Below are 10,603 nucleotides of genomic sequence, written 5' to 3' on the forward strand. Positions count from 1 at the left end.
AAGAAAAAAGGTCATCTTGCATTGAGTGAAACACTGACTGGATCCTGAGGCTAACTGTGCGGTCAGGCACAGGTAAGAGATAGGGCGAGACACAATGAGAGTGTGTGTGTGTGTGTGTGTGTGTGTGTGTGTGTGTGTGAAGACTGGGAGATAGGGAGAGACGAAGGAGTGTGTGTGAAGGAGAAGACTGACAGACGAAGGAGAAGACTGAGAGACGGAGGAGAAGACTGAGAGACTGAGAGACGGAGGGGTGGAAGTGTCCTAGAACACAAAAGCACACCAGCGCCAGGGGGGGGATGATATGGTTGACCCACCCCCTAAGCTCACACGTCTGTCTCCCCCACTCAAACACACACACACACACACACACTGCATCAAAGCATTCCAGAGCTGTGGGAGTTGGTCCTTGTCTCAGCAGCAGGCCAGCACACTGGCTAGATCAGACACACAAACACCCACCCAGGGCACATGGTGAGATGAGGAGAAAGGGAACAGGACAGGAGAGATGGAGGAGGAGGAGGAGGACAAGAAGAAGACAGGAAGAGAAGGATGAGGGAACTGCAGGCAACTAGAGCTCAACTACTTCAGCTGTAGCACCCTAGTTCCAAAATGATGAACACTTGACCAAAACTTCACACTGACACACTCTCTATGATGGCCCATCTGCCCCTATTCTGCCTGCTGTGTCTACTATGCCTGCTGTGTGTGTCTGTGTGTGGCTGTGTGTGTGTGTGTGTGTCTGTGTGTGGTGTGTGTGTGTGTGTGTCTGTGTGTGTGTGTGTCTGTGTGTGTGTGTGTGTGTGTGTGTGTCTGTGGCTGTGTGTGTGTGTGTGTGTGTCTGTGGCTGTGTGTGTGTGTGTGTCTGTGGCTGTGGCTGTGTGTGTGTGTCTGTGGCTGTGTGTGTGTCTGTGGCTGTGTGTGTGTGTGTGTCTGTGGCTGTGTGTGTGTGTGTGTGTCTGTGGCTGTGTGTGTGTGTCTGTGGCTGTGTGTGTGTGTCTGTGGCTGTGTGTGTGTGTCTGTGGCTGTGTGTGTCTGTGGCTGTGGCTGTGTGTGTCTGTGGCTGTGTGTGTGTGTGTGTGGCTGTGTGTGTGTCTGTGTGTCTGTGTGTGTGGCTGTGTGTGTGTGTGTGGCTGTGTGTGTGTGTGTGTGTGTGGCTGTGTGTGTGTGTGTGTGTGTGGCTGTGTGTGTGTGTGTGTGTGTGGCTGTGTGTGTGTGTGTGTGTGTGTGGCTGTGTGTGTGTCTGTGGCTGTGTGTGTGTCTGTGGCTGTGTGTGTGTCTGTGGCTGTGTGTGTGTCTGTGGCTGTGTGTGTGTCTGTGGCTGTGTGTGTGTGTGTGGCTGTGGCTGTGTGTGTGTGTGTGGCTGTGGCTGTGTGTGTGTGTGTGGCTGTGGCTGTGTGTGTGTCTGTGGCTGTGGCTGTGTGTGTGTCTGTGGCTGTGTGTGTGTCTGTGGCTGTGTGTGTGTCTGTGGCTGTGTGTGTGTCTGTGGCTGTGTGTGTGTCTGTGGCTGTGTGTGTGTCTGTGGCTGTGTGTGTGTGTGTCTGTGGCTGTGTGTGTGTGTGTCTGTGGCTGTGTGTGTGTGTGTCTGTGGCTGTGTGTGTGTGTCTGTGGCTGTGCCTGTCAAGGTGCAGCAGCATCTGCAGTCCTGAATCAGCTGCTCTGCAGTACCATCAAACACAAACACAGGCCTGAAGTTAGCAGCACATGTTTCCCATTTATGTCCGGTCCCTTCTGTCAACACATCCTCGTCACAGGCCGACACACTCCTAAAGTTTCACACACACACACACACACACACACTCCAGGACTCTCTCACACACGCAGAACGAGGACTTCTCCTAATCAAACAACATAACCACACATAAGATAAGGAGCTATTCTGCAGTTTAGTCTTTGTGATCTGGTCGGGCCCCGGGGCCGGCCTCGCCCACAGGGCCTCTCATCACTCAGGAGCCCTCCTTTGTCAGGGGCCATTCAAGGCATCTCTGTGGTCTGAGAGCGGGAGCCGTGTTTGGAGGCGTCACTCGCACCCATGTTTGTGTCCTGATGAAAGCTGGTGTAAAACAAAAGAGGCCTGCCAAGGGAAAGGATCCCCCTCTACGACATACACACAGAGCTATGCGCGCACGCGCACACACACACACACACACAGCTCTGCAAGTGCATCTGGCGTCTGACTAGCTAGTGCATGGGTGGGAGGACCCAGAGTGCCTTTCTGTCCTTCACAGCAGTTAATGAGTTCCAGAACAGCCACATGGTCCTGATGAACTAGCCCCGCACGCACGCACGCACGCACACACGCACACACGCACACTCACACAGATAGAAATTCACCCCAACACACACACACACACACACACACACACACACACACACACACACACACACACACACACACACACACACACACACACACACACACACACACACACACACACACACACACACACACACACACACCGAGATATACATGTGACCTTTATAATAGTGCAGAACAACTTGCCAGTGGTTGATTCATATACCTCTGTAAGGACTCTGAGTGCATACACACATACATACTCTGTGTATACATATATATGGGCATCAAGTTCACGCTCTCAACTGCTCTGATTAATCCCTATTCAAAATATTCCCTTCAAATTCTGCCACCAAAAGGCCATAAACCCCAACACACCACACACAGAAACACATATAACACTTCACACACACACCACACACACACACACACACACACACACACACACACACACACACACACACACTGGTGCAGAAGGAGATGTATGGAGAGACAGGCAGGGGTGATGGAGAGCCCCTTTAGGCCAGAGAGGTGTGGGATGACCCCAGGAGGGAGATGAATGAGGGTAATTTGGGGGGTGGCCTGGCAGGGGGAAGGGAGAGAGAGAGAGAGAGAGAGAGAGAGAGAGAGAGAGAGAGAGAGAGGTGGTAAACAGCAGTGAATGGTGCTGATGGAGCAGGTCAACATGTTTATGGCTTTTCCTTGGGCAATGTCTAGAGAGCAGGAGAATGAGTGAGAGAGGGAGAGAGATGGAGCGAGAGAGGGAGAGAATGAGTGGGAGAGGGAGAGAGATGGAGCGAGAGAGGGAGAGAATGATTGAGAGAGGGAGAGAGAGATGGAGCGAGAGAGAGACAGAGACAGAGAGAGAGAGAGAGATGGAGCGAGCAAGAGGGAGAAACAATGAGCTAGCAGAGACAGAAAGATAAACAGATAGATGTAGGGTGAGGGAAAGAGTGGGAGGGGCACATCGAGCTGACTTGGCGACCCAGTGACCTTCACTCATGTCTAACACACACACACACACACACACACACACACACACACACACACACACACACACACACACACACACACTCACACGCATGCGCGCACACACACACACACACGCACACACACGCACACACACACACACACACACACACACACACACACACACACACACACGCTTACACACACACACGCTTACACACACACACGCTTACACACACACACACACACATTACTCAAATGACACAAAGACTTGGGGCCATAGAGGGGCAAAAGGAGACAAACACACAAAAGCTTCCTCCACCATGAAAAGGATCGGGAGCCATTTTAATGCCTGCTGCTAAAAAACCCACATGTTTAACTCTATTTGGGACATTGTGTATGGCCAGTTCAAATACAGCATGTCAGAAACAACACCAAGACCAGGAAAATGCAAGAACAAGGAAATAGGCACCAACTAGTACTCAAGCGTGTGTGAGTTGAGTGTGTGAGTTGAGTGTGTAACTGTGTAAATCAGACCCTTGGTAACCTGACATTATGACCTTATATTAGATGTGGTGTTATTGCAGTGTGTTAACCTGTGTACAGGTTATCTAGTCTGAGTGTGTGAGTGAGTGTGTGTGTGAGTGTGTGACAGAACAGAAGGCTATCTGGCTAGTGTGTGTCACTACAATGAGCTTGTCCATCTTTAGTGTATAATATACACTGTATATGGTGTGTGTGTGTGTGTGTGTGTGTGTGTGTGTAATGACACTGATGATGGGACATAGAGCTTCACCCATCTCTGAGGGATCCAGGAGCTGGCGGTGCAGCTTAAGTGACACCTACAAGATGGCCTCCACACTTAATCCAATCTGCACATGATTTCATTAAGGCCAGGCGGAGCCGCACTACTGCATAATGCAGGACAAGACAAGAGTGATCGGCTGAGAGGATGAGGAAGAGAGAGGAAGAATCAGAAGACGGAAGAAAGAGTAAGCAACAGCAACGCAACAGCCAGCTCCTCTAGGGGTGAGGCAGACAGACAGACAGACAGACAGACAGACAGACAGACAGACAGAGACAGAGAGACAGACAGACGCTCTAAGTATCAAGGTTGCTGTGACATCTCAGGATGTCCCCCAGTCTGTTTATAGCTCAGGGTTCACACAGAGTAATAGAAGATCACTGATGATACTGATCACCTGCCGCCATTTCTAAATCCGATAACATTTCATTAGCCTTATTGGCATGAAAAAAAAACACAGTACTGCCAAAGCCAAACGTTTTAAATATAGAATGTAAGAAAAAAAATAGCCATTCATGGAATGGTTTGGAAATGAAATGGGTAATAAGGCAAATGTGTCAATCTGTGTGCTTTTGTCTGTATGTGCCCATTTGAGTTGGTAAATGCACATCAGTCCACATCGGCAATTAGGTTCGACCCATTTAATCAGCGTTCCATGCAAGATGGCCTCTCTCCCTGGGGCTCTCGTGTCTTAATTCCCCTCTAAGCTGCAGCAGAGCAGAGACAGAATCACAATCTAAACAGTGATGGAGTTTACAAACAGAATCACACACCAAACAGTGATGGAGTTTACAAACAGAATCACACACCAAACAGTGATGGAGTTTACAAACAGAATCACACACCAAACAGTGATGGAGTTTACAAACAGAATCACACACCAAACAGTGATGGAGTTTACAAACAGAATCACACACCAAACAGTGATGGAGTTTACAAACAGAATCACACACCAAACAGTGATGGAGTTTACAAACAGAATCACACACCAAACAGTGATGGAGTTTACAAACAGAATCACACACCAAACAGTTCTGGAGTTTACAAACACAAGTCAATAAAGGGTGAAGAGCATCTATTCAACTGCTCTTGAGTCTGCGTTGCAGTTACTACACGGGCACAAAGACACAGACAAACTCCCAGAATTAACATTTCAAAAGACCCAGTGAGTAAAGTGTTTGCCTTTTCACTCTCACGCTCACACTAGATTTCACAGAAGCACATAGTGGCAAAGTACCCCAGGCAAGCAGAGACACATGTAGGAGGAGGACTGTGCTGAGAGAGTCTTCATGTAGGTCTGGGCTTAGACCAAAGTACCCCAGGCAAGCAGAGAACTGTGCTGAGAGAGTCTTCATGTAGGTCTGGGCTTAGACCATTTATTCCCCACCAGCCCGCAACAACTAAAAGGGCCATGAAAGCCACCCGCACTAGAGATTCTCTACCTGTTCCAACCCATACTGAGAGAGCAGAGGGGGGCCAGAGCTGAGGGCCAGAGCTGAGGGCCAGAGCTGCATTCCTCCGACACCCACCCAGGCATCATGGGGTGATAAATGATATGAGGAATGAAACGGCACAATTAAACCCCATTCCATCGACGCACAGACCGCAGGACTCCAGTGGCATGGAAACGTAAACAGAGGCTCATGAGTCATCTCCATCCTCTCCTGGCCCACAATGCCCTGGGGCGCAGCGCACGGCTACTACAAGCACGGCGGGCATCCGCCCCGGGCCGAGCGGGTGACATGCATGGCACGTGAGTCAGCGGAGAGCAGGAGACGGCAGGTTCACCTGGGCACACCTGTGGCCTCCCCTCTCTCTCTCTCTCTCTCTCACGCTACACCTGGGAGTGTTGCAACAGCACCCTTGAGTGAGTGATTAGTCAGGACCACACACACCCTGAGCTGCCACTGACTGTACTGACCGACACACACACACACACACACACACACACACACACACACACACACACACACACACCCCCTGAGCTGCCACTGACTGTACTGACTGACACACACACACACACACACACACACACACACACACCCTGAGCTGCCACTGACTGTACTGACTGACACACACACACACACACACCCTGAGCTGCCACTGACTGTACTGACTGACACACACACACACACACACACACACACACACACACACACACACCCTGAGCTGCCACTGACTGTACTGACTGACACACACACACTGAGCTGCCACTGACTGACACACACATACACACACACCCTGAGCTGCCACTGACTGTACTGACTGACACACACACCCTGAGCTGCCACTGACTGTACTGACTGACACAGACACACACACACACACACACACACACACCCAGCGCTGCGCTGCCACTGACTGTACTGACTGACACAGACACACACACCCACACCCACAGCGCTGCCACTGACTGTACTGACTGCTCATACCAATCTGCTTAGCATGCTCAGCGTGTAGCGACAGCCACGCTATGACTGAGTGCATAATGGACAAGCATTCAGCCGGGCCAATCTAGAGGAGAAATCAATGGCAGCATTATGAGTCAGTATGAGCAGGTGTGTGTGTGTGTGTGTGTGCGTACATGTTCATAATAGAAAGTTCATTCTATAGCTATAGGTGAGAGGCTGGCGAAGGCGTATGAAAGTCTGTGTGAAAGTGCTGACTCTTTGATGCTCTCACACACACACACACACACACACACACACACACACACACACACACACCCCCAAAGAGACGCGCCACCAACTGGGAACAAAAGTGCTGGCACTGACACAGAGGGCCTGGTGAACAAACACCCCACTGGCACACACGGGCACACACTGGCACACACGGGCACTCTTGCTTAGCGGTGGGAGAACAGGGCAGAGCAGAGCTGGGTTGAAGTCAATAAAAAAGGCGACTAAACGTCCCCCTGGGTTTCCTGTGCCTGAGACTTTGGGCAGCCCCTATCCCCCCTGATCTCCTCCCCACCCACTCCACCCCCCCTTCCCCTCCTGCCTTCATCTGGGGAGGGAGGTCTGCAGCTCTCCCCTTCCCCTGCCTCTCTCCCTGGGAAGGCAAACAGAGCTCTCCTCCCAAACGCCTCTTGAAGGGGGTTCCACCCTGCCACCCTGCCAACCTGCGCCCGGTTCCCAGACCCAGCAGGCAATCCGCCCAGACACCTGCGTGCTGCCACCCCCTCCTCTCATGAGCCCCTTCATGCTCTCTGTCTTTCATCTCTCCCCTCTCTCTCTCTCGCTCTTTTTGGGTTGATCCCTCGCTCTCCCACCTCTCTTGTTTAGGCAGTGCCAGGTGGGGAAGTGTTGGCACCTCCTTAATCACCCTCTTTCTGCCGCTTAGCGTAGTCAACAGATGCCAGGGCCAAAGAGTCATCCTCCCCCGTATTTCTTACCTACTCACTCACACACACACACACACACTTGCATTAGCAGTATGCGGTGACACTATGAGCAGACTTTAATGATCACATCTTCTATGAGAAGATGATGAAAAGCTGAGAGCTCTGTTAAGTGCCCAGACACACACACACACACACACACACAGTGTTGACAAACTGTTTAAAGCACTCCCTCTCTCCCCCATAGCTCTTCTCCTGCCTTCTTTTCCTTTCACACCTTCTTTCCTCTGCACGGCTGTTGCCATGGCAATGGCTTATAATTATGGGGTGAGTAGGTGGGGCTCTGATTAGAGGTTAGCGATCAGGGATTAAATGACATATAGCCAAAGACCAGTGCCACACACACACACACACACACACACACACACACACACCACACACACACACACACACACACACACACACACACACACACACACACACAGGTGAATGGCTTTAAGAGGACAGGGTTGATGTGGACATCTGTTGGGGTTGGCCATCGGTTAAAGGGTGAGGTCTGGTCCGGTCTTTTCGAGGCTATCCTCTCACACGCAGGGAGAGGGAGAGCAATGTGAATTTGACATGACATTTGGTCTCCAAATGTGGCTAAACCCTCTTTAACCATGACGGTATAAAAGATTAGCATAGGATGTCTGTGAGTGTGGAGGCCCAAACTCTCCCCTCTGAGTGAGGAAAAGAACTTTTACAGTTTATCAGTACATCTGATTCTGGAGAACTATAAATTCACAGTCCAACTCTGGACGGGATGGAAGAGAACTAGACTCACTCCGCCATCCACTCTGGCAGGGAAAAGCAGCTGAGACACTTTATACTGCCTCATTTCACTCTCAGACCCAGAGAGAGAGGAGGACTCCAGAGGAGGCCATAAACAGGCCATCACAACCCAAAGATCCTTCCAGAATAATCCCCTGATTGACTGTGGACTGAGGGAGACTGGAGAGCGTGCCTGCGGGGAGTGATTACTGTGGTCTGTGTTTGAGCAGAGAGGAGAGAGCCAGGATGCATGAACAGACAAGGACTATGGAAAGGCTTGTTATTTACACTGGTGTACAATATGTGCGTATGAATATTCTGTGGAAATATGGAGCAAACAGTGTGTGTGTGTGTGTGTGTGTGTGTGTGTGTGCAGAGGGAGGGAGGGAGGGTGGGGTGGTGATGGATGTGAGATCTTCATATCGCACTGCTCTCTGCCCAGGACCTGCCCACTATCCACTCATTAGCTAAACAAACAGAGCATTCTCTCTCTCTCACACACACACACACACACACACACCCTGAGCTGCCACTGACTGTACTGACACATACACACACACACACACACCACACACACACACACACACACACACACACACACACACACACACACACACACACACACACACACACACCCTGAGCTGCCACTGACTGTACTGACACATACACACACACACACACACACACACACCCTGAGCTGCCACTGACTGTACTGACACACACACACACACACACACACACACACCCTGAGCTGCCACTGACTGTACTGACACACACACACACACACACACACACACAGACCCTAGGCCAGAGACCACTGCTTGAGAATACTGACTCATATTGTCCAAATGCAAAGACAACATCACACATGAGGATGTAAACATGCCAAATACAGTGTAGACAATGAAAAGAAAAAAACTATTAGAAGAGATTTATTAACACCTCTGATGAATACACCTCTGGGATCATGACTCTCTACCCCATCATAAACGAACGGACAACAGCACAGTTCATTTCAATGCTTTCATCTTTTAATGTAAACGGTTAGACATTTGAAATGGCTAATTAAAACTGACTAACACAGCAATTCCATTTGAGGAATTAACACGTGTAAACTCAGCAGTGCCCTTCAGGAAGAAGAAGGCACTATTTAGTCTTTCATTGTTGACGCCGCCGTGTGTCGTTATAGCAGTAATGAGCCTGCATCGTTAGTCAGAGGTCTTCACAACAATGAGACACAATCCCCCGAAAGGATCGGAGTTACTGCAGGATCACAGGTCCTCTTTTCTTTTCAGCCTGCATTCGTCTGCAGCCACATTTAAGTTCCAGGTGCGCACACACACAGACACACACCTCTCTATACGCACCATCCTTGGGGCTGCAGAATGTGAACGTGTGAGTTCCAAGTTAACAATGCTAGTCTGCGAGAGAGAGAGAGAGAGAGAGAGAGAGAGAGAGAGAGAGAGAGAGAGAAGAGAGAGAGAGAGAGAGAGAGAAACAGACCCAGAGACAGAAAGACACCGAAGGTAACCTCTGTGTTAAAATGGCCACTCCTAAAAGAGCAAAGCGTGAGCAACACTGCTACTATTCATGGAGGAATTTGCCAGTCATCCAGTCCCTTCAGTTCAGCAGTGTGTCTCTTTGAGTGTGTGTGTGTGTGTGTGTGTGTGTGTGTGTGTGTGTGGAGAGGTTGGCTCACCTTTTCTTAGCAGGGCCTTCCTCTGCATTCTGAGAGCGGGAGCCGTCAGCCTTGTAGCCACCCTTCACTCCTGACCCATTCAGCTGACCGTTGATCAGGGACCCTGTAGACAGAGGGGAGGATGGGTAAGTGCACAGGGCAGAGTGGCTTTCTGTGTGTGTGTGTGTGTGTGTGTGTGTGTGTGTGTGAGAGAGAGATGAGTATGACGGAGTGTGCGCATGCATGCACTCACTGTCTCTCTCACACACACACACACACACACACACACACACACACACACACACACACACTCATTGGAAAAGAGAATGAGAACACATAAGCCTGTCTATAAAAATGAAAGGTTTCACAAAAGAGCAGTTCTATCAGCCATTGAAAAGCGCCTTCACAAACACCCAATCTGGCAGACTATCAAGGCCCCACTAATAAAGCGACTAAAGCCCAATGAAACAAAAGAGCCTCAGAAGAGACGGCGGCACAAAGAGAGAGAGAGAGAGAGAGAGAGAGAGAGAGAGAGAGAGAGAGAGAGAGAGAGAGAGAGAGAGAGAGAGAGAGAGCTGACCAAGACACAGACATTCACTCCATTAAGAGGGGATCACTTTTAGACACTATAGAAGGACTCAGATGAAGACGGCAGTCGGGGAGTGTTAGCAAAACAACACTCTGATTCTGTGCCAACACACACAC

General features: G+C 50.1%; 1 protein-coding gene across 1 annotated transcript in view; it reads right to left on the minus strand.

The window, feature by feature from the left end:
• Positions 1 to 10,041, minus strand: part of jarid2b (jumonji, AT rich interactive domain 2b) — a 52,768-nt gene extending 42,727 nt beyond the window's left edge. Inside the window, exon 1 of the mRNA XM_031585743.1 lies at positions 9,920 to 10,041. The gene's annotated coding sequence lies outside the window, so the exon portion shown is untranslated. The remainder of the gene's footprint in view (positions 1 to 9,919) is intronic.
• Between the last annotated feature and the right edge of the window lie 562 nt (positions 10,042 to 10,603).

This window comes from Clupea harengus, chromosome 19 (genome assembly GCF_900700415.2).
Source record: "Clupea harengus chromosome 19, Ch_v2.0.2, whole genome shotgun sequence".
Lineage (NCBI taxonomy): Eukaryota > Metazoa > Chordata > Actinopteri > Clupeiformes > Clupeidae > Clupea > Clupea harengus.